We start from the raw sequence: 26409 nt of genomic DNA on the forward strand, positions 1-26409 counted from the left end.
ATTTTATTTACATCAGCATCCTTCCAATTATTATCATGTTACTATTCTGGATTGTTGGCATGTTTGTGTTGAGTTTTTTACCATCATGTGACGCGATACGCCCTTTTTATTATCTGTTGTTAATGAATACAGCTTATTTTGATTTTATATTAAATAGAATGAGTACAGCGTTGCCACAATGAATTTTTATTTTGGACCAACATTTTTCCAAAATTCGTACCAGCGGACCATTCTTCTAAATTAAATTAATATCATTTAAAAGTTAAAAATTATCCAAAATTTTACTTCGATTTTATTTCTAAAGAATTTTGTCAAAATTTTATTTCTATAGAAAATTTTGTCAAAAATTTTATTTCATCAGAAATTTTTGTTAAAATTTTATTAAAGGCCGGTATGCACCTCTAGCGAAATTTTCGGTAGCAAAAATTTATTTAAGTCTACAACAAAAAAACAGGGCTGTGTACACAAATTTTAAACCAGCTAATCGCTTTTAAAAATTGTTAATAAAGGGTGATTTGTTAAGAGCTTGATAACTTTTTTAAAAAAAAAACGCATAAAATTTGCAAAATCTCATCGGTTCTTTATTTGAAACGTTAGATTGGTCCATGACATTTACTTTTTGAAGATAATTTCATTTAAATGTTGACCGCGGCTGCGTCTTAGGTGGTCCATTCGGAAAGTCCAATTTTGGGCAACTTTTTCGAGCATTTCGGCCGGAATAGCCCGAATTTCTTCGGAAATGTTGTCTTCCAAAGCTGGAATAGTTGCTGGCTTATTTCTGTAGACTTTAGACTTGACGTAGCCCCACAAAAAATAGTCTAAAGGCGTCAAATCGCATGATCTTGGTGGCCAACTTACCGGTCCATTTCTTGAGATGAATTGTTCTCCGAAGTTTTCCCTCAAAATGGCCATAGAATCGCGAGCTGTGTGGCATGTAGCGCCATCTTGTTGAAACCACATGTCAACCAAGTTCAGTTCTTCCATTTTTGGCAACAAAAAGTTTGTTAGCATCGAACGATAGCGATCGCCATTCACCGTAACGTTGCGTCCAACAGCATCTTTGAAAAAATACGGTCCAATGATTCCACCAGCGTACAAACCACACCAAACAGTGCATTTTTCGGGATGCATGGGCAGTTCTTGAACGGCTTCTGGTTGCTCTTCACTCCAAATGCGGCAATTTTGCTTATTTACGCAGCCATTCAACCAGAAATGAGCCTCATCGCTGAACAAAATTTGTCGATAAAAAAGCGGATTTTCTGCCACTGATTTTGGTAATAAAATTCAATGATTTGCAAGCGTTGCTCGTTAGTAAGTCTATTCATGATGAAATGTCAAAGCATACTGAGCATCTTTCTCTTTGACACCATGTCTGAAATCCCACGTGATCTGTCAAATACTAATGCATGAAAATCCTAACCTCAAAAGAATCACCCTTTATATGTTCCAAATATTCCTCAAATAAATTGTTTATTATTTACAGACCTTTTAAAACTTTTACGCACACAATGATTGTAATAAATTAAATGTTTGCTGCCAAAATATGATTTTGACAACCCTGTTATTTTCATTAGAGGTGCGTACCAGCTTACGAAATTGAACGCTACCGAAAATTTCGTTAGCATAAATAGCAATGCATTTCTTATGGGAATGAAATTTTTCGCTAGAGGTGCATACCGGCCTTAATATAGAAAATTTTGTCAAAATTTTATTTCTATAGAAAATTTTGTCAATATTTTATTTCTAAAAAAATGTATTTCTATAGAAAATTTTGTCAGAATTTTACTTCTATAGAAAATGTAGTTAAAATGTTATTTATATAGAAAATTTTGAAAAAATTTTATTTCTGTAGAATATTTAGCCAAAATTTTATTTCTATAGATAATCTTGTCAATATTTTATTTCTTTAGAAAATTTGTCAAACTTTTATTTTTTTATTTATTTATAGATAGTTAACGAAAATGTTTATTTCTCTATAAAGTTTTTACAAATTTTTCTCCCTATATAAAATTTTTGCATAATTTTGTATCAATATAAAATTTTGTATACAGTTTATTTCTGCCAAAATTCTAAATCTATAGAAAATATTGTTTATTTCTTTCTATAGAAATTTTTGTCAAAATTTTATATCTATAGAAAATATTGTTTATTTCTAAAGAAATTTTTGTCAAAATTTTATTTCTATTTCTGATTGATTATCGTTGACCTTTTTATTTTATTTTTAAGCAATACTTATCATAGTTTCGGCTATAGGTCGATTAAAAAACATAGGATTGATGTTTTTATTTAAGTTTTATTTCAAATATTTCGGTTGACTTCGTCAAAACCGTTTTCAAGGCTGAAGTGAAACAAAAAACAGAAATTTTCAAATTTAATTACAAAAATCACGAACAAACAGAATCAAACAATAAATCATTTAACTACTATTACTATGTACATTTATTCTGGTGTGCACAGCTTTACACTCTGTTTTACACTGAATCTAATTTTCTCTTATTGTATTGTATGTCTATATATTCGAGCACAGTTCTCAATGTCTTTCTTGTAATTCATTCTCTCGTAAAGTGGAGTGTTGATAATGTGTAGCATTTCAAGAGTAAATCTGCGTCTGTAGTTGTTTTCGTGGTCTAGAATTTTTACGTCTTCTAAATTTGGCTTGTGACCTGTGAGCGCACAGTGGGCCGCAAGCGATGTTTTTTGCTCCATGGGTTTTTCAGTGGCTTTAATATCCGATTTGTGAGAAGATAATCTAGTTTTCAGTTTTGTCATTGTAGTACCAATATATGTCTTTTTACATAAATTGGATTTGTCACCTTTACATTTAATCTTATAAATTACATTGCTTTTATCGTCATTTTTGATTTTAGTTTTACTAAATAATCCATTTACTGTTTTCGTAGTTTTTAACGCGAGCTGATATTTCGTTTTGTCGTACAAATTAGACTTGCACAGTCTTTCCGAAAAGCCAGATATATACATATGTCACTGGCTTGTAAATTTTAAGTTCTTTTTCGGTATTTTCATCTTGGTTGTTAATCTGCTTTGATTTTACTTTATATATTAGATTTTGAATTGTCCTTAATGGGAAATCATTATTGGTCAGTATTCGTTTGATTTTCTCTACATTTTCGAAATGAAAACTAGGATCACTAATGTTGAACACTCTCCTGATGAAGTTCGTCGCAGTATTGATTATGATACGTTTGCTATGATTTGAATAAAAGTTAAGTAGACGTCCCGAAGCTGTTGGTTTTTGGTACCAATTTAATTTAAGTTGATTGCCTTGTCTGTGTATTACTGCGTCAAAATATGGCAATTTTTGATCCTGTTCCTCTTCCTTCGTGAATTGAATTTGTCGGTTATAAGAGTTTAAAGCTTTTAGTGTTTCTTCGACGTCTGATCTTTTTATTATCGTGAATATGTCATCTACATACTTAGTTATTATACGTGGTTTAGTTATCTTCTCAAATACGTCGTCCAAAAGTTCCTCCATAATTATGTCTGCTATAATTGGTGAAGCGGGGGATCCCATGGGCATGCCTTTTAGTTGTTCATAAACCTTGTCCTCAAATTTGAAATATCTTGTATCCTTAATGCAAAATTTTACTAAATCTATGAATACGTCCTTAGGTATTTTTGTGTAGTGCTCAATCTTCGTCCATTTTCTTTCAATCGTCTGAATCGCCAAGTTTATGGGAATACTTGGAAACAGGGATACAACGTCAAAGGAGGTTAAATTTTTGGAAATAAAACTTAAATAAAAACATCAATCCTATGTTTTTTAATCGACCTATAGCCGAAACTATGATAAGTATTGCTTAAAATTTTATTTCTATAGAAATTTTTGTCAAAATTGTATTTCTATAGAAAATTTTGTCAAAATGTTATTTATATAGAAAATTTTGAAAAATACCGATTTAACGAAAATGGACCAAAATCAACCAAATTCCATTTGGTCCGACCATCAGACCAGATTTAAAAATGAATAATTTTTTGGACCAATTTTGGTCCGATCGCACCTGAATGAAAGCAACCCTGAATGAGTATGTAGGAGGAGCAGTGTTACCGTTGAAAATTTTGAAAAAGTCTCATATTCAAAAAAGGTCGCAAAAAAGTCGCATAATTATAAGGAACATCCCTTTAACATTAAAAGATATTTTACCAACTTATTGTAACATAAAATCCAGTAAAACGTAAACTTGCCAGAGAGTAAAACGGATTTTTTCTCTTTGCTGAAATAAGCAGAAATGTACGCGAACGCCATCCAGTACCAATTTACCATCAGCCAATTTAAAGCTATTAAATCAATTGAAATAATAAAAATGTTTATTTTTTTATACTACACTTCTAATTGACTCTGTGAAATGTATTGCACGTATAATTTTGTTATGACAAACTCTTGCAAGTTTTTACTGGCAAAAAAATCCCTAGGAAAAACTTGCAACTCTCTATTTCTCAAATATCACATTTGATCTCTCTCTGGCTCTGTCTTGCTAGCTTTTTGGAGTAAACGAACGACTTCCATTAAAAATTTATGATAATTATAAAAAATTATTTGGTACTAATATTTGGTTGAAATGGAATGCAATAAAACAACGACTGAACAAACTAGAACACCGTGTAGTTTAGGTTTCGTAGGTTGGGTGTCCATTGTGATACTATAGCATTTTCACTTCAAATGAAACCTTTTACATTTTAAATGAAACCTTTTTCAAACCAAATGAATCATTTTTCAAATCAAATGAAACCTTTTTCAAATCAAATGAAACCTTTTTCAAATCAAATGAAACATTTTACAAATCAAACGAAACCCTTTTCATTTCAAATGAAACTTTTTTCAAATCAAATGAATTTTTGAATTTTTAATAAAATTTTGATCCAGATTTTTATTCGAATTCATATATAGACCATTGATGGTTGGGGTATAAGTACTGTGTACATGAAGGAAACAAATGACATGGCTAAACAATTTATACTTTACGACTGAAAAAGAAGACCAGCAAAAAACGTAGTAAAAAACGCAATGATAATGTTCTTTGATATTTCAGTGTTTTAGATTTCATAAAAAAAACAAATAAGGAAACTCATAAATAAATATTAACGCTTCTAATTGTATCTTTACGTAAAGGACTTTTAGATAACGCTGACAAATATTTGATCGCAAATTCCACGTCTGCCGAGAAATGGATCAGTACACTTTTTAAATATTTTTTGGAAATTTCCATTATATTTTTGTCCTTACTGTGTTTTATATCTGGTAAAATTCAGAAAATTTTAATTTATTGCGAAAACATAGTAAAACAAATAATTTTTATGTATTGTAATGTGAAAATTAGTTCCATCTCTATTTTTGGATGTACATTACGGGTAATGACTTAGGAAGAACTTCCGAATTTTTTGCTGGGATATGAAAATTTTCCAAAAAGAAAGGTTCGGATTTGGACCGTACACAAAAAAAAGAATTTAGACTTATAATGTCACCAAATTCTTAGTTTACAACTGACTTCAAAGAAATTTGTTTTAATTTTTAAATTTCGTATGAAAAATTACAATAGTTACTAAAGGGTGATTCTTTTGAGGTTAGGATTTTCATGCATTAGTATTTGACAGATCACGTGGGATTTCAGACATGGTGTCAAAGAGAAAGATGCTCAGTATGCTTTGACATTTCATCATGAATAGCCGAACGATCTGCCACAACGTCGAATTTTCAGTGAATGGGCCCTAGAAAAGTTGGCAGAAAATCCGCTTTTTTATCGACAAATTTTGTTCAGCGATGAGGCTCATTTCTGGTTGAATGGCTACGTAAATAAGCAAAATTGCCGCATTTGGAGTGAAGAGCAACCAGAAGCCGTTCAAGAACTGCCCATGCATCCCGAAAAATGCACTGTTTGGTGTGGTTTGTACGCTGGTGGAATCATTGGACCGTATTTTTTCAAAGATGCTGTTGGACGCAACGTTACGGTGAATGGCGATCGCTATCGTTCGATGCTAACAAACTTTTTGTTGCCAAAAATGGAAGAACTGAACTTGGTTGACATGTGGTTTCAACAAGATGGCGCTACATGCCACACAGCTCGCGATTCTATGGCCATTTTGAGGGAAAACTTCGGAGAACAATTCATCTCAAGAAATGGACCGGTAAGTTGGCCACCAAGATCATGCGATTTGACGCCTTTAGACTATTTTTTGTGGGGCTACGTCAAGTCTAAAGTCTACAGAAATAAGCCAGCAACTATTCCAGCTTTGGAAGACAACATTTCCGAAGAAATTCGGGCTATTCCGGCCGAAATGCTCGAAAAAGTTGCCCAAAATTGGACTTTCCGAATGGACCACCTAAGACGCAGCCGCGGTCAACATTTAAATGAAATTATCTTCAAAAAGTAAATGTCATGGACCAATCTAACGTTTCAAATAAAGAACCGATGAGATTTTGCAAATTTTATGCGTTTTTTTAAAAAAAAAGTTATCAAGCTCTTAACAAATCACCCTTTATAACGCATTATGGATTTTCGATTGGATGAAATTTCCCATGAGAATATTAGACATCGATTAGTAATAGCGACTTTAATTTAATTAAAAATCCTAATAAATTTTTGAATAACGTTTACCATAGCTATATTCAATTAAAATCGAGCTTATAGTTAAGAGGGTGTGCAGTCCTAAATTAAGACTTGGATAATCAATAATTTCAGCATTAGTTGAGTGCACAAATAAGAAAGGAACACTTAATTCTTCAACGAAATAATTCTTCAAAAGTGTATTGTTGCTTTTAGTGATATACCAATTCCTTTCAAAATAATTTTGCGGGCTAATTATAAATTCATTCATTAAAAAGAATTCCTTTGGTTTTAGAGATTCATTTGATTCGAAAAAAGTTTCAATTGAAATGGAAAAAGTTTCATTTGAATTGGAAAAAGTTTCATTTAATTTGAAAAAGGTTTCATTTGGTTTGAAAAAGGTTTCACTTGATTTGGAAAAGGTTTCATTTGATTTGAAAAAGGTTTCATTTGATTTGAAAAAGGTTTCATTTGAAGTGAAAATGCTATATATGTGATTTACTTCTGTCTTATTATTAAGTGCTTCTATGTTTAACTCAATGACAAGTGAACTCCTTTCTATAGCCGAGTTCAAACGGCGTTTCACATTGCGGTGAAGTAATTAGAGAAGCTTTGAAGCATTCGGCATCCACCGCTGAAATACATTTTGCTATTTGGTCGAAACTGGGGTTGAATCCATAACCAAGGCGGGACATTGCACAATGGTGGCACCCATGTAAGGCGCACGGCGATGAATTCCCATTTATAAAAATTGCTTCAAATTGAAGCACTTACCGCACGCATGCGACTAAAGCCGCACATTTGGCATATTTAAAAAAAAGTCGCACAACGGTAACACTGAGGAGGAGCAGTCGTACATCAAAATTATTTTACATCCTAAATCCAATTATCGGAGGCGTAGATGGTGGGAATGTGTTGGTCGAGCTTGGATTAGAAGTGATCATTTTTGAACGCAAGTTGACTACGCTCAGGCTTGAGTGCAGCCGAAAATTGTGGTAGGCCTTCTCATATTGTTCGGATATTATTACAGACCAAGAAATGCGCACAAAAAAAAAATAATTTTTTGATTCAATCACGAAATTGATTAATCTACTTAATTTTTAATTGAAATGTATTCAATCACAGAAATAGTATCAAACCCTAAATTCAATTAAAATATTAATTGAATATTAAGTACCTGTTCGTGAAATCCAAAATCAATAAGATACAATTCGTTTTAATAGAATGAAACTAAAATAAATTTAGACACTTATTTATTTTTTATTGATTATATTGATATACTAGTAAATGGCAGAAACTAGATATGAATTTGAAGACTGCATTTAAGATCTCAATACTGGGGCTACTAATGATATTCATACCTTTATTTTGATGAAATTCGGATTGGTAATGCCCATAGGACTGTGGGATGTTTTGATAATATGTTGTACAAAAATAGTTTGTCGACATTTTGGACATAATTGACTCGTATCTTTTTGTTGAAGATGTTGGTGGGCTCATGTGAAGACCAAATTTCGCAAGGGGGCCGTTTCATTTTGGATATATATAGCGTTTTCACTTCAAATGAAACCTTTTTCAAACCAAATGAATCCTTTTTCATATCAAATGAAACCTTTTTCAAACCAAATGAATCCTTTTTCAAATCAAATGAAACCTTTTTCAAATCAAATGAAACATTTTACAAATTGAATGAAACCTTTTTCATTTAAAATGAAACTTTTTTTTCAATTCAAATGAATCTTTTGAATTTTTAATGGAATTTTGACCCAAATTATTCGAATTCATATTTAGATCATTGATGGTTGGGGTATAATTACTGTTTACATGAAGGAAACAAATGACATGCCTAAACAATTTATACTTTAAAACTGAAAAAGGAAGACCAGCGAAAAAACGTAGCCTAAAACGCAATGATAACACTGTGACGCAAAATTCAACTTTTTGACTCCAAACAAAAAATCACTAATCCCAGCCGAAAGTACTCGATGAGAGGAGAAAAGTAATTTCTGGATTTTGCTAGATTGGTTGCCGTTCGGCTTTTATGAGCCTCTAAAGTTTTGTCGTCAAATTCGATTTTGGTCACATTTTTGCAATTTTCGTATGGCCATAGCTCGAAAATTGCTTTGAATTCGTTTTTGATGTATTTAGCAAAGTTGCAGCTGGGCCAAAATGTTGAAAATATTAGTTAGAAAAATTGTCATCTTTATGCTCAAAATCGCAAAAATGTACAAAAAATACCACTTTTATCACCGTTCCGTTTTTCGGCTACAGCTCTTGAACTATTGAAAATTTTAACATACAATCGAGGGAAGGGCCTATAAAATTATAAAATTTTTAATACTGTGATATTTATGAAATGTAATTTCTATAAATCTATTGTAGACCCCTGAGGAAGCGATAACAATAAATAAAATATTTAAAAAGACCTCGAGCTTGAAGAAACATTAATTTATAAAAGTGGAATTTTTTTCGTCATTTTTGCGGTTTTCAGCATGAAGATGAAAAATTTCCGTCTTAATATATTCAACATTTTTTGTTGACCGAGCCATGAGCTACAACTTTATTGAATACCCCAAAAAAAAAACTTCACAGCATTTTTCGAGCTATGGCCATACGAAAATTGCAAAAAGTGCTCAAAATCGAATTTGACGACAAAATTTTAGAGGCTCATAAAAGTCGAACGGCAACCAATTTAGCAAAATCCAGAAACTAATATATATAAAATTAAAAACGAGTTTATATTTAAGAATGCGTGCAATCCTAAATTAAGACTTGGATAATAAATAATTCTAGCAGTGGTTGAGTGTACAAATAAGAAAGTAACACATAATTCTTCAACGAAATAATTCATCAAAAAAGTGTAGTTTTGCTTTTAGCGATATAGCAATTCCTTTGAGAATAATTTTGCGAACTAATTATAAATTCGTTCATTTAATTTGACTTGAAAAAGGTTTCATTTGGTTTGAAAAAGGTTTCACTTGATTTGGAAAAGGTTTCTTTGATTTGAAAAAGGTTTCATTTGAAAATGCTATGTATAATTATGAACTTTCATGGATTAACTTTTGCATGACAGTTAGAGGACCGACTATTCAGGAGGCAATCATATGATTTGCAGAGAAAAATGTAAACATATATAATCACGTACGTGATACAATTCTTTTAATTTGAAGTTTTGTGGCAAAATGTTAATGAAATGCGAAGAAACTCATGTGGTGCAATCTAAAAAATTACGGAATTGTAAAATATTTATAAAAATCATGAGACCGTTCTTACATTTTTGGCCATTTTTTTTTTGTTTACTATTTAAGAGTTCAGAGCCAAGCTCCAAATTTGAGGAACTACGACCGCACGCATGATATTCGCACTAAACAGACTGTTTCGGTATGTCGATTGAGCTCTACACCCTCACAAAAAATCGCTTCTGTAACATATACTCCCAAACATATTTTGCTTCAAGCATATACATTTTTGGGTATTGCCCAAACATTTATATGTTTGATCTCTTCCAATATATAATATGTTTGAAAGCATATTGGTCTAAACAATATATGTTTGGGTAGTCTAAGTTCCAAACATTTTGTATTTTTGCATCCAAATTCAATAATGTTGTCTTCCAAAAAACAATATGTTATTATGTGAACATATAATATGTTTGGAAGCATTTTGCACCCAAAAATATTATATGCTTAAAAAAAATTCTCCCAAACAATATTGTGCTCAAAATTTTATTTATTTATTTATATATTTACAATCATAATGAATTATGAAAATAAACAGGTAATATAGGTGCTAACAACATAGGTTTTCGACCTGAATGCTCAAAATTTTGTTTCTGCCTAATTGTATATTCCCCCACATCTTTCTCACTTCCACGAGATTTTTTAGTTCTTAGCACCTTTTTCTGTAATACAAACATTGTAGAAGAAATTATTCAATTTTATGATTCTTTTTTATTTTAATTTTACCTTTTGCCGGACGGGGATTCGAACAGCGGACCACACAGTTTGTAAGGATCAAAGAAGTAGCTGATCAATTGCCCAAGGAAAAATAAAATGTTAATTTTGTAATAACAAGCAACAACCACCAACTTAATTCAATATCGCTCCCTGTTAAATAGCGCTCCAAGCTACTAAACACATATATGTTTATAGGCTATTTCTAAATTAATATATGTTTGCATCCAAGCATATTATATTTACAAACATTTTATGTCCCAAACATAATATGTTCTAACATATTAACATACCCTGCCAGCATTTCAAAGTTCCATTTCAACCTCATCGTTACCACAGACTCGTAAATGTCACTTCAACCATCATGAAAAGGTACATCAAAAAGTACATACATGTATTTTGCCATCACTACTTTTACAAAAGCCATTTTATTTTTTGTGAAACGCCAAGCGCAACCAGCTTGTTATATTTTAATTAAATTAAAACGAAAATAAAGTTCTGAAAACAGATTATAAGCTTAAAATTGTGAAAGGTATATTGGTGAACAATTTGGTGATTTTCCAAATGGAATAAAGTGATTGTTTTTCAGATATTTTACAGACACGCTGCCTCCATGGAATAAAAACACTGGTTGATAGACGCAGCAACATCTAACTCGCTACTTGTAACTCAACATCATCATTAATGCCAAAAATTATGTTAAATGTAATGTGATAGTGGTATAAATTTTATATTTTTAAGAATTTGTAAATGTTTAATCAAATTAATAAATATCTAAACAAACGTGTTTTACTCGACCACAATGATTCTTTTACAACTATCTTAAAATGCACTTTTTCTGATTGTTTGGAGGGTCCCTTATTGGCGTCGTTCTAAATTGATCTATAAAGGCACCTAATAATTGCACTCATGCGAAACATTTTTGTAGTAACTTGGCGTGGTACAACTTCTCAATAGTGACGGCGCTTTTCCGACGAGTTTTTGATGTCGTATATGATTGTTTTCGACGTAGTGGGGATTCTCAAAAGAGTCCCCAAATTCAAAAAATGTTGGCAGGGATATATGTCCCAAACATGTCATGCTAGTTTATGAACATTATATGCTTGCACTCAAAAATATTGTGTTTAAAAATTTGTGTTCCAAACATATAATGTTTATAGCCAAACATATGAAAAACAGTCTTTTTCATCCATATATGGATCGACTGAAAAGCCCAGAAACAGCTGATTTTTGGTTGTAAATTCAGCTGTTTGTTTCTATTTCAGTCGATCGACAGAGCTCGATCGACATATAGAAACATGCTGAAAATCTATTGCAAGAGTATTTTATGGATTTTTCGTAGTCTGAAAAATTCAAAATTCCGGATTTTTTTTTGTATTTTGTGCTTCTATGAATAAATAAAAACAAATAATTTTCCGAAGCATAACATACATCTTTATCCCCACGGCGACAAATCTTAACGCAGTTTATTATAAATGACTGAGTCTTGCGTGCGACGCTTTGCAGAAGTTAAGTTACCCAATCGGTTATAGCAATTTTGTGATCAAAAATATTGTTTTAATTTGTCTTATCTGTTTAAAAAATGTGTTTGTTTTTATTTAAAATCAAAAACAATGGAAGATGAAGATGGGAAAATGGCAGCAGAGGATATCAAACCATTGACGGCGTTCGATGCAAACGTGTCGTTTATGATTTTTTGTTCCACAAACTAAACTAAGAATAAAAAGAAATTTATATCAGAGAATGACGTAGAACAATCGGTCAAAAGTTTCTCATTATTATTTACACAAAATTTAACATAATTTGTGAGTTTTTAACAAAAAATATTGCAAATTAAAAATGAACGAACGTCTATGTATCGAACAGCGTAAATACAACTTTTGGTATGACGTCGCCCATTTTCCAATCTTCCTTTTCTATTGTTTTTGTTTAAAATATAAGCATAATGATATTCATACACACTTCGTTGTAATCAAAAACAATAGAAAAGGAAGCTTGGAAAATGGGCGACGTCATACCAAAAGTTGCATTTACGGTGTTCGATACATACACGTTCGTTCATTTTTAATTTGCAATATTTTTTGTTAAAAACTCACAAATGATGTTAAATTTTGTGTAAATACTAAGGAGAAACTTTTGACCGATTGTTCTACGTCATTCCCTGATATAAATTTCTTTTTATTCTTAGTTTAATTTGTGGAACAAAAAATCATAAACGACACGTTTGCATCGAACGCCGTCAATGGTTTGATACCCTCTGCTGCCATTTTCCCATCTTCATCTTCCATTGTTATTGGTTGTAATCTAAAAAGCATTAACACACATATTTTCAATTACAAAAGTTTCAATGCGTTTTCTCAAAACCTTGCGACACTGTCGTTTCGAACATATATAGAATCAGCTGCTTTTAAGCTACCACCATTTTTTTTGCAACAAGTGATAGAGGAATCTTGTTTTTAAAGGGCTTTCATGTTATTTTATCACCCAATATATCAAACATATAGAAAACATATGAAAAATTGGATATAAAAGATTTACTTCGGTTTCCTTCTTTTTTAAAATAAGAAAGATTCCATTAAAAAAAAAATCCGTTAAAAATTTTCCCGTCTGTGAGGGGAAAAGTAGTTCACGGAACAACGCCTACGGGAAAAATTCCCCGCAAGTCTTTCATGTGAAACCCAGAACATACCTGATAGTTTCATTCTCTGACAGCCACAATATATTCAGCTTGGTTTTGTTATTCGTATGTTGTTAGATAGAGAAAAAAGGCTACTATACCACATTACCAACCTGTACCACATTTGCTGCAGTCACACGCACAGAAAAAATATGTTTGAACATGGTTGCTGCATCCATTTAATGCTTATCTAGAGTATGTTATTGAAACCATGTACTTTGTCTTTGTAAAAATAATTTTCGAGCGGAGAAAAATATATGTTGGCAATAAGCATTTAAATGGTTCTCAAATGCTGCAAACATGTTCTATTATTTAAATGATAGAATTTGAGACAATTAAATGGTCGCGAAAATCTTCTCTGCGTGTACGCTATAAACCGTCTTAAAAAATAATTTTTCTTCGATTTGCCTGAAATTCGAAACGTAGGAGATATTTTAGGTTCATAAAGACCCGTGTCGAATTTGTTCTGCATCGGTCAATGTTTGGCATGGTCAGTTATTCATTTGAAGTCTTGGGTATCTAGACACCATAATTTTTATCCAATTTTCCTGCAATTGGAAATAAAGATTTAAGATCGGCAAGTGTTGGATATAGCTCACACATTTGATTCCTTGGGCTTCTAGAAACCACAACCTTTTTTCGATTTGCCTGACATTGGCAGTCTACAGGTAAGTATGGGAGCCACCGTGGTGCAATGGTTAGCATGCCCGCCTTGCATACACAAGGTCGTGGGTTCGAGTCCTGCTTCGACCGAACACCAAAAAGTTTTTCAGCGGTGGATTATCCCACCTCAGTAATGCTGGTGACATTTCTGAGGGTTTCAAAACTTCTCTAAGTGGTTTCACTGCAATGTGGAACGCCGTTCGGACTCGGCTATAAAAAGGAGGTCCCTTGTCATTGAGCTTAACATGGAATCGGGCAGCACTCAGTGATAAGAGAGAATTTCGCCAATGTGGTGTCACAATGGACTGAATAGTCTAAGTGAGCCTGATACATCGGGCTGCCACCTAACCTAACCTACAGGTAAGTATTTTATGTCCATAGAGATATATGTCAAAATTTGTTTATATCGGTAAGTACTTGATATGGCCGTCATATACGGTGGTTACCCGATTTAACTTGTTGAGGAGGTAGAAGATGCACTCATCACATAATTGTGCCAAACTAGATGTAAAATTTCCGTATTTTAAATATTAGGCTCATTTGTTTGCTGTTTCAGCTGTTTTTTCTGTTTTAAGGTGAGTACTATGCTCGAGTTTAGCCGCTAAAGGTAAGTACTATGTTCGCTTTTCGCGTTGAAATTTTCGTGGTTACTTTATTAAAACAGTTCAATATAAAGCAGATAAATTTGCACAATTGATGCACTGTTTCTTTGTTTCTCTAGATTTCGCCAAGACTTTACAGGAATATGTTTGTTTTCGTTTATAACTTTGATTATTTAAGGTGAGTACTATGTTCGGCTTTTTCACCAAAACACTAAATTAAAAGTACAAATATATTTATGAAGACGATTATATTTTGATCAAGTCTTGCCAAATATAGGATGGAAAAGATCCAAGGAATTGTTTGCAAATAATTTTATATTTCTAAATTAATTAACTAAAAAAAGTAACCGTGAAAACAAGCTGGTTTTCAGCTTGAAAAGTGAACATAGTACTCAGCTTTAAGGAAAAGTAATCGCGAAAATAAAGTGGGTTTCAACACGAAAACCGAAAACCCACCTTAAAGTGAAAACTAAATCAGTAAAAAAGGCATACATATAAAGGGTGATTTGTTAAGAGCTTGATAACTTTTTTTTAAAAAAAAAACGCATAAAATTTGCAAAATCTCATCGGTTCTTTATTTGAAACGTTAGATTGGTCCATGACATTTACTTTTTGAAGATAATTTCATTTAAATGTTGACCGCGGCTGCGTCTTAGGTGGTCCATTCGGAAAGTCCAATTTTGGGCAACTTTTTCGAGCATTTCGGCCGGAATAGCCCGAATTTCTTCGGAAATGTTGTCTTCCAAAGCTGGAATAGTTGCTGGCTTATTTCTGTAGACTTTAGACTTGACGTAGCCCCACAAAAAATAGTCTAAAGGCGTCAAATCGCATGATCTTGGTGGCCAACTTACCGGTCCATTTCTTGAGATGAATTGTTCTCCGAAGTTTTCCCTCAAAATGGCCATAGAATCGCGAGCTGTGTGGCATGTAGCGCCATCTTGTTGAAACCACATGTCAACCAAGTTCAGTTCTTCCATTTTTGGCAACAAAAAGTTTGTTAGCATCGAACGATAGCGATCGCCATTCACCGTAACGTTGCGTCCAACAGCATCTTTGAAAAAATACGGTCCAATGATTCCACCAGCGTACAAACCACACCAAACAGTGCATTTTTCGGGATGCATGGGCAGTTCTTGAACGGCTTCTGGTTGCTCTTCACTCCAAATGCGGCAATTTTGCTTATTTACGTAGCCATTCAACCAGAAATGAGCCTCATCGCTGAACAAAATTTGTCGATAAAAAAGCGGATTTTCTGCCACTGATTTTGGTAATAAAATTCAATGATTTGCAAGCGTTGCTCGTTAGTAAGTCTATTCATGATGAAATGTCAAAGCATACTGAGCATCTTTCTCTTTGACACCATGTCTGAAATCCCACGTGATCTGTCAAATACTAATGCATGAAAATCCTAACCTCAAAAGAATCACCCTTTACTTATTTGTTGCAAATTCTATTATAACTTGATGGGGAATAGCCAAAAACAAATTTTCACAAAGTTTGTATTCCTTAAAATGGATTTTTAAAGAAAAGTAATCGTGAAAAAATGATGATTTTAAGCTGAGTGCTATGTTCAGTTTTCAAGCTGAAAACCAGCTTGTTTTCATGGTTACTTTTTTTAATTAACAGATTTAGAAATATAAAATTATTTGCAATCAATTCCTTGGATCTTTTCCATCCATTAAGTTGAGTACTATGTTCAGTTTTCAGGCTGAAAACCAGCTTGTTTTCACGGTTACTTTTTTTAATTAATAGACTTAGAAATATAAAATTATTTGCAATCAATTCCTTAGATCTTTTCCATCCATTAAGTTGAGTACTAGGTTCAGTTTTCAGGCTGAAAACCAGCTGGTTTTCACGAAATATAAGATTATTTGCAATCAATTCCTTGGATCTTTTCCATCCATTATTTGGCAAGACTTGATCACAATATAGTCGTCTTCATAAATATATTTGTACTTTTAATTTAGTGTTTTGATGAAAAAACCGAAGATAGTACTCATCTTTAGCGGCTAAACTCGAACTTAATACCTACACACAAAAAAATTTCACGAAAATTTTTCCAATTAAAATTTTAATTGAGTTTTAAAAATATTCAATTAAAAATTTAATTGATTCAAAAAATTTTTTGAAACAAAAATCAATCACAAAAATAATAGTATCAATTAATTTTTTAATTGGATCAATTAACTTTTTAATTGACCTTCAATTAATTTTTTAATTGATACTATCATTTCTGTGATTGAAGACATTTCAATTAATTGGATCAATTAATTTCGTGATTGAATCAGAAAAAATTTTTTTTGTGTACCTTTAACTATATTTCAGCTATGTCTACTAACAAATTTTTTGGGTGTAAAATTATACTAAATTTTTGTAATTCTTGGCCTATCTTGCAAGGAATAATAAATAAAGAAAAAAAAATTGAAAATAATAAATGAAAATTCCTAAAGCCTATTTTACTTTATTTTATTCCATAAAAGGTGATCGGACGATTTTTGTATATTAACATTGTCATTCCGTTTGTAACACATCGAAATATTGCTCTAAGACCCCACAAAGTGGGTTGTGGTGAAATTCTGAGTCGATCTAAGCATGTCCGTCCGTCCGTCTGTTGAAATCATTTTTTTTAACTTTCTTTCGTACAAATGTCACGTCACGTAATTTTGGTAATACCCATATGTATTCTGGGTCGTGGTGAAATTTCGAGTCGATCTAAGCATGTCCGTCCGTCTGTTGAATGTTGAATGGGCCATATCGGACAACTTTTTCGTATAGCCCCCATAGGTTAGGTTAGGTTAGGTGGCAGCCCGATGTATCAGGCTCACTTAGACTATTCAGTCCATTGTGATACCACATTGGTGAACTTCTCTCTTATCACTGAGTGCTGCCCGATTCTATGTTAAGCTCAATGACAAGGGACCTCCTTTTTATAGCCGAGTCCGAACGGCGTTCCACATTGCAGTGAAACCACTTAGAGAAGCTTTGAAACCCTCAGAAATGTCACCAGCATTACTGAGGTGGGATAATCCACCGCTGAAAAACTTTTTGGTGTTCGGTCGAAGCAGGAATCGAACCCACGACCTTGTGTATGCAAGGCGGGCATGCTAACCATTGCACCACGGTGGCTCCCTTATAAACCGACCACCTAGATTTGACTTGCGGAGCCTCTTGGGGGAGCAAAATTCATCCGATCTGGTTGAAATTTTGTACGTGGTGTTAGTATGTGGTGTCTAACAACCATGCTCATATTGGTCCATATCGATCCATAATTATATGGTATATTGCCCCCATATAAACCGAAACCTCAGATTTTACCTCCTGATTCTCTTGGAGGAGCAAACTTCAACCGATTCGGATGAAATTTGGTACACTGTATTAGTAAGTTGGCGCTAACAACCATGTCAAACTTGGTCATTATCGGTCTATAGTTATATATATATAGCCCTCAGATAAACCGATCCCCAATCACACAAAAATTGGTCCATATCGGTTCATATTTGTATTATATAGCCCCCATAGTTCAATTCTGGATTTCTAATTACCGCGCAAAAGTTCGTATCGGTTCATAATTATTTGTAGACTTCCCTATATATACTTTGTTTTGCCTAATATATACCACAAATGAACTATGTTACAATTTAGAAGACGGTGTTAAGAAGTTTTAAGAAACCTGGCCATCGGTAAGCATTACCACAATCACAATCTTTAGTAGAAGTTTCTACGCAATCCATGGTGGAGGGTAGACATATTAATAAATAGATCAAGAAAAATATCAGTAGTATTGGTTAGGTTGTAGTCACATAAGCTACTACTTTTACAACTTAGTACGCTCATAATTTTCAAGAGTGTATAAAATTTAATAAAAACTATAAAAACAATAACATGGTTATGGTTTAATCTTTAAGTGCCCAATATATTTCTTATCTCGAAATTAGTGATGGTTATTCAATGCATGGAATTTTGGCATAGCGATACCACCGTCTTAAACGTGAACTTTCTATAATGGTGCAAAGTTTCCTTATTGCCACTGCCTGTTGGGGATTTGATATTGTCCAGAGTATATATAGTGATTTTAAATTAGTGTACGTAATAGATTAGATTTGTTGTTGATTTTATGATTTTGTGGATGGTAAGCAAGATTCTATTTTGTTTTGCGTTTCATATAATAAAATTATGATTTATTAATGAAGAGGTTTTAATTGCAGGTGTAAAAAATAAACGATATTAGTAGACCAAAAATGTATGACGTTTTTAAATGAAAATGCATGTGTTAACAGATTTTAGGTTTCTTCTAAATTAAAATAAGCCTAAACTGAAAAAATTATAAAATTAACTCTAAGTTATTCAATGGTGTTATATCTCCTCCATGTAATACTGGATTGCTTCATGAAGCTCTTAAACCAGTCAAACCAGCAAATATTTTTTACTCATATAGAATACATTACATTACAATAAAAATATTTTTCAAAAACTATATCGATATGTTAAGAAAGTGCTCCAGGAAAAAAGTTTGACACTCATTTTGGGCAAATATTTGCCTAGTGTGACCATAGCCTTAGTTTATCCTGCAATTGTAATTATTAATTAATTAATTAATTTTTAATTAAAAATGTATTTCAAACAACCATTTGTTAATCCAAATAAAAACTCTAAGCCAATTCAGAAAGTAATTAAAAATAGTTACCTTTTTATTTTAATAAAAAAATTGAGTTTTGCAATCAACATCAATTAAAATTTTGATTGAATCAATTAAAAAATTAATTGAAATTTGCTGAAAAAAATCAATTAATTTTTTAATCAAGAATTTTTTCTATGCCCAATTAAAACTGTGATTGATACTATCATTTTCGTGATTGAAGACATTTCAATTAAAAATTTAATTGGATCAATTAATTTGGTGATTGAATCAGAAAAAAAAAATTTTTGTGTGCACTGGGGATTTGGAGCCAATGTTTTTTATACTCACCACCATAGAATGGTGGCTGGACGTCTACACGGACGAAAACGACTGTTTTTCATATGTTTGGGTGTAAAAATTATATGTTTGGAACTCAAATTTTTTAACACAATATTTTTAAGTGCAAGCATATAATGTTCATAAACTAGCATAACATGTTTGGGTCATATATGTTAATACGTTAGAACATATTAAGGTTGGGACATAAAATGTTTGTAAATATAATATGCTTAGATGCAAACATACATTAATTTAGAAATAGCCTATAAACATATATGTGTTTAGAAAGAGAGACCTACACACAAAAAAATATTTTTCTGATTCAATCACGAAATTAATTGATCCAATAAATTTTTTAATTGAAATGTCTTCAATCACGAAAATGATAGTATCAATCACAGTTTTAATTGGGCATAGAAAAAATCCTTGATTAAAAAATTAATTGATGTCATTAGCAATTTTCAATTAATTTTTTAATTGATTCAATTAAAAATTTAATTGATTTTGAATGCAAACCCCAATTAATTTTTTATTTAAAAGTGTAACTATTTTCAATTACTTTCTGAATTGGCTTAGAGTTTTTATTTTGATTAAGAAATGTTCATCACTTTTTTTAACTGACTTAGTCTTCTGAATTTGATTAAAAAGTTAATTCTATCAATTAATTTTTTAATTAAAAATTTTAAAATTTTCAATCATTGACTTAATTAACCTAATGTTTCTATCTTGATTAAAAAGTTAATTGTATCAATTAATTTATTAATTGAAAAACATTCAACTTCAATTAACTTTTTAATTGGAAATATTCTGGTGATATTTTTTTCTGTGTAGAGAGTATGCTGCAAGTAAAATAATGGAAGTAACAAATTGGCGCCTTAAAAATATATCAAAACAAAGAAAATTTCATTAACCCTAGACAGTCATCATTCGTCAAAATGACGACACGTAATTTCATTTTCGATTTATAATGCATTTTAGTCTATTGGGAAATGGTAAATTTAAATAATACTAATTAGACTGTTTTATGAATTTTTGTTTTATACTAATTAAAACCAAATTGAATGTGAAAATAAATTAAAGTTTGGTTCACTTTTTCGCTCACGATGAAAATTATTGCGTCGTGAAATGAGCCGTAGTCAAAATGACGAAGGATGACGTTAATGTACAAAAAATAAGGATGACTGTCCAGGGTTAAATTTTTCTTCTACCAGTCTATGCCCTAAGGTGAAACATAATATGTTTGAACAATACAAACAATATTGTGTTTGGACCAATCCTGAAAATATATATGATTGAAGCAAAATGTGTTTGGGGTATATGTTACAGAAGCGATTTGAGGGTGTAGGCGGCTGTCTGTCTGTTGCAATCACGCTGCAACCACACTGTTAGAAAAATATAGTTTTCATAGGATCCGATATAAACAAAATGTGTTTCGGGCACAATTTTTTTAAACACAATATATGTTACGTAAGCGAAAAAAATGTAATGTAGGAACATTACATTTTTTAACTAGCTTTAAATATTTGGGACATATATGTTAATATGTTAGAATATATTATGTTTGGGACAAGTGTGTATGTAAACACATATAAATTTACAAATTTCGAGTAAACATATATATGTTGTGATATTTTATTCAGGGAGTGACAGAGAGAGAGTATAGAGAAAGAAATAGAAATGGAAACCGAGAGGGTTGAAAGCAGGGCTGCCAAAAAAATTTCAAGAATAACCGTCACTTTTTTCCGAAAAAATCGTTATAATCGTCACTCCCATTTTAAAAATCGTCAAAAAATCTGCAATGTTAATAATATTAAAACCAACTAAATTTTTGGTTAAAAACAAAAATATTTATTTCATATAAAGGACAGAAAACACAACTATGCATTTCAACAACAAAATCATAATGAATTCAGTCTTGTATAAAAATAAAATAAAAAAACATTTTTATGCAATGCTATGCTATGCAATTCCAAAAATAATATAAAAAATATTTTTTTTAATATATAGTTTTACTTCAGTAAGTTTTTTATTTAAAAATAAAGATCTTTAATATTTACATATGTGTTGCCCGGTTTTACAAAATTTGACAATTTGCAAAAAATTTTATTAAAAATAAAATTTTGCAAAATTTTCTTAAAAATACAAGTTTGCAAAAATTTACTATAGCAAATAATTGCCAAAAATGTTCTATAGAAATAAATTTTTGCAAGAATATTCTATAGAAATAAAAATGTTCAAAAATTTTCTACAGAAATAAAGGCTTGAGAAAGTTTTCTATATGTTACAAATACAATTTTGACAAAATTTTCTATAGAAATAAAGATTTGACAAAATTTTCTATAGAAATGAAATTTTAGACAAAATTTTATACTTTATAAAATTTTGACAAAATTTTCTATGGAAATAAAATCTTGACAAAATTTTCTATAGAAATAAAATTTTGACAAAATTTTCTGTAGAAATAAAATTTTGACAAAATTTTCTATACAAATAAAATTTTGACAAAATTTTCTATAGAAATACAATTTTGACAAAATTTTCCATACAAATAAAATTTTGACAAAATTTTCTATAGAAATACAATTTTGACAAAATTTTCTATACAAATAAAATTTTGCCGAAATTTTCTATTGAAATAAAATTTGAACAACTTTTTCTATAGAAATAAAATTTTGACAAAATTTTCTATAGAAATTGTCAAATGAATTCTCTCGTTTGCTGGCTCTAATCTCCAAAAATCGGGAATGTAAATACAATTAAAATAAAACATATGTTTTGGTTAAAAACAAAACACACAATTCTATAAAAACACACAATTCTATTATAATTTTTACATGTTTGTATTACCCATTCTGAGTGAGTTAAAGCGAACGCCATCCAGTAACTATTTTCGAATTCTACACATTCAATTTCAGCTTCTAAACATTAAAAACAATAAATGCATCCAGATTTTATATTCTAACTCACATAGTGGTTAGGGTATAATAAATTTGATCTGTAAAAAAATGTGCTTACCAGAAATATTGATTTTAGACTCCATAAAACATACTGATCCACTCAGAATCACCTCCTGAGTCGATTTGTTTGTATCCGTCCGTTCATCGGTCGGTGTGTCTATATATTGTTTGCAGGATTTTAATGATTATTTTGATGAAACTTGGTCAGAGTTTTTTTTTGTACAAGGACGAACGCTATTGAATTTGAAAAAATCGGATCAAATTTAGATATAGCCCCCATATATCATATATGTATCTCCAGATTTCAACAAATAGGTTCGTATTGAGCCTATTTACTAACCGGTCGTCTTCAAATTTAATACAAGGTAATTAAGCACCCTTAATGTAAGCAAATTTAACCGAAATTGGTTCAGATTTGCTCGATTTTCCAAATTTTTTGAACGGTGTAAATATCGTCATTTTCGAGGCAAAAATCGGAAAAGGCTATTTTTCGAGTCAAAAATCGTCAAAATGCCGATAAATCGGCAAAATTGGCAGCCCTGAGCATAACACAGCGAAAGAATCAAAAGAGAGCAATTTCTGTGAAACTGCTTGTATGCATAGACCTTATAATAAATAGATGATCCACTATTCTCTTTAAAAAAAAATGTGTCAGTCCCAAAAATTAATTTTCTGACATTTCGTTTTGATTTTTTTGTAAAGAGTCAGTCCCAAACATTAATTTTCGCGCATTTGCTTTTGTGTTGTTCGTAAAGATCAATGCTGCTCAAAATTAAATTTCGTATTTTCGCGGTTTTGGTCACAACTTTTTGTTCAAATATGAACTTTTAATATATTAATTTATTTATAAATCCTCTGTTGCATCATAAACGTTCTAATTTTGTGTAAAATTGGCAAACTACAAAAAGGAAAACGAAAGAGAATGTAAGCGTGCTCTTATTTTTCTCGTTTATTCTTAATCTTCGGAACTGTCAAACATAGTTTGACTCATCTATGTATTATAACGTCTATGCTTGCATCTTGTTTCGGAAAATTGTTTTATGTGTTCATTTCTTTTGGCAATGCATGTTAATAAGGCTTCGCCAAATATTTGATATGCTTAAGTCTAAATATTATTTAATTTGAATATTAAATTGCGTATTCGGAGTAAAGAGAATAGACATTCGGAACCAAGAGAATATACTTAAAAAAAAAACATGTGTTTTTACCTTGAGAGCAGCAATTTAAGTATGTGTGGACATGAGTTTTGTTTATCATTTTGGCATTATGGGCACAATTTTTTTTGGTTCGTCAAAAGAACGTACGACGGGTAAGTCAAAATATTTAGGAAGAAAGGAAATTAAAAAAAAAAAAAATAAAATAAAACAGTGGGAAATATATAAAAATTACAAAGGGATCTTCAGAACACCATAAACAAGTTTAGTTAGTTCCTCTTTATTAATATGTAGTCCAAGAGGAGTTGACGGACACATTCAAAAATAAAAGCGTACATTAAGTTCAAGGCTTGCCGCTAAGATAATTTTTCATTTTTGCGACCAAGCTCGAATTTCTAAAAGCAGAATAACATAACTTTTTTTGGCAAAATGTATTAAAACTTGATTGTGGTGTATTATATTACAACAATTAAAAAAGTTTATTTTCTTTAAAATTAATTATTAAAAAGAAAACGTGAAAACATGGTCATTTTACGGCGATAATGCCAACTTATGTTAATACCGGCATTAAAGGTAAAAGTGAAATTAAGTACAATATTATTCGTTAATAAATATTCATATTTGTTTTTCTAAATACGATAAATTTTAAATTCATTCAATATGGTGTTAAATGCTAGTAAAAAATAGTTCACGCCTAAATAAATTTATATTGTAGAATTATTTATGTTTATACACGCTCACAAAAAATCGCTTCTATAACATATACTCCCAAACATATTTTGCATCAAGCATATACATTTTTGGGTATTGCCCAAACATTTATATGTTTGATCTCCACCAATATATAATATGTTTGAAAGCATATTGATCTAAACAATATATGTTTGGGTAGTCTAAGTTCCAAACATTTTGTATTTTTGCATCCAAATTCAATAATGTTGTCTTTCAAAAAACAATATGTTATTATGTGACCATATAATATGTTTGGAAGCATTTTGCACCCAAAAATATTATATGCTTAAAAAAAATTCTCCCAAACAATATTGTGCTCAAAATTTTATTTATTTATTTATATATTTACAATCATAATGAATTATGAAAATAAACAGGTAATATAGGTGCTAACAACATAGGTTTTCGACCTGAATGCTCAAAATTTTGTTTCTGCCCAATTGTATATTCCCCGACATCTTTCTCACTTCCACGAGATTTTTTAGTTCTTAGCACCTTTTTCTGTAATACAAACATTGTAGAAGAAATTATTCAATTTTATGATTTTTTTTATTTTAATTTTACCTTTTGCCGGACGGGGATTCGAACAGCGGACCACACAGTTTGTAAGGATCAAAGAAGTAGCTGATCAATTGCCCAAGGAAAAATAAAATGTTAATTTTGTAATAACAAGCAACAACCACCAACTTAATTCAATATCGCTCCCTGTTAAATAGCGCTCCAAGCTACTAAACACATATATGTTTATAGGCTATTTCTAAATTAATATATGTTTGCATCCAAGCATATTATATTTACGAACATTTTATGTCCCAAACATAATATGTTCTAACATATTAACATATATGTCCCAAACATGTTATGCTAGTTTATGAACATTATATGCTTGCACTCAAAAATATTGTGTTTAAAAATTTGTGTTCCAAACATATAATGTTTATAGCCAAACATATGAAAAACAGTCTTTTTCAACCGTGTATAAAGGACAGAAAACACAACTATGCATTTCAACAACAAAATCATAATGAATTCAGTCTTGTATAAAAATAAAATAAAACAAGTAAGGAAAGTCTAAAGTCGGGCGGGACCGACTATATTATACCCTGCACCACTTTGTAGATCTAAATTTTCGATACCATATCACATCCGTCAAATGTGTTGGGGGCTATATATAAAGGTTTGTCCCAAATACATACATTTAAATATCACTCGATCTTGACAGAATTTGATAGACTTCTACAAAATCTATAAACTTAAAATTTAAGTCGGCTAATGCACAAGGGTGGAACACAATGTTAGTAAAAAACAAGTAAGGAAAGTCTAAAGTCGGGCGGGGCCGACTATATTATACCCTGCACCACTTTGTAGTTCTAAATTTTCGATAACATATCCGTCAAATGTGTTGGGCGCTATATATAAAGGTTTGTCCCAAATACATACATTTAAATATCACTCGATCTGGACAGAATTTGATAGACTTCTACAAATCTATAGACTCAAAATTTAAGTCGGCTAATGCACTAGGGTGGAACACAATGATAGTAAAAAAATATGGGAAACATTTAAATCTGAAGCAATCTTAAGGAAACTTCGCAAAAGTTTATTTATGATTTATCGCTCGATATATATGTATTAGAAGTTTAAGAAAATTAGAGTCATTTTTTCAACTATTCGACTAAGCAGTGGCGATTTTACAAGGAAAATTTTGGTATTTTGACCATTTTTGTCGAAATCAGAAAAACATATATATGGGAGCTATATCTAAATCTGAACCGATTTCAACCAAATTTGGCACGCATAGCAACAATGCTAATTCTACTCCCTGTGCAAAATTTCAACTAAATCGGAGCAAAAAATTAGCCTCTGTGGTCATATGAGTGTAAATCGGGCGAAAGCTATATATGGGAGCTATATCTAAATCTGAACCGATTTCAACCAAATTTGGCACGCATAGCTACAATGCTCATTCTACTCCCTGTGCAAAATTTAAATTAAATCGGTGTAAAAGATTGGCCTCTGTGGTCATATGAGTGTAAATCGGGCGAAAGCTATATATGGGAGCTATATCTAAATCTGAACCGATTTCCACCAAATTTGACACGCATAGCCATAATGCCAGTTCTACTCCCTGTGCAAAATTTCAACTAAATCGGA

General features: G+C 31.3%; 1 protein-coding gene and 1 long non-coding RNA gene across 2 annotated transcripts in view; both read left to right on the forward strand.

Moving 5' to 3' along the window:
* Got1 (Glutamate oxaloacetate transaminase 1) overlaps positions 1-26409 on the forward strand; it is a 53232-nt gene that overhangs the window by 16863 nt on the left and 9960 nt on the right. The gene's annotated exons all lie outside the window — the stretch shown is intronic.
* On the forward strand, positions 10465-11316 carry LOC142235056 (uncharacterized). Its single transcript, XR_012721778.1, has 2 exons — positions 10465-11045; positions 11103-11316. It is a non-coding gene; the product is annotated as an uncharacterized LOC142235056 (long non-coding RNA).

Source organism: Haematobia irritans, chromosome 4 (genome assembly GCF_050003625.1).
Source record: "Haematobia irritans isolate KBUSLIRL chromosome 4, ASM5000362v1, whole genome shotgun sequence".
NCBI lineage: Eukaryota > Metazoa > Arthropoda > Insecta > Diptera > Muscidae > Haematobia > Haematobia irritans.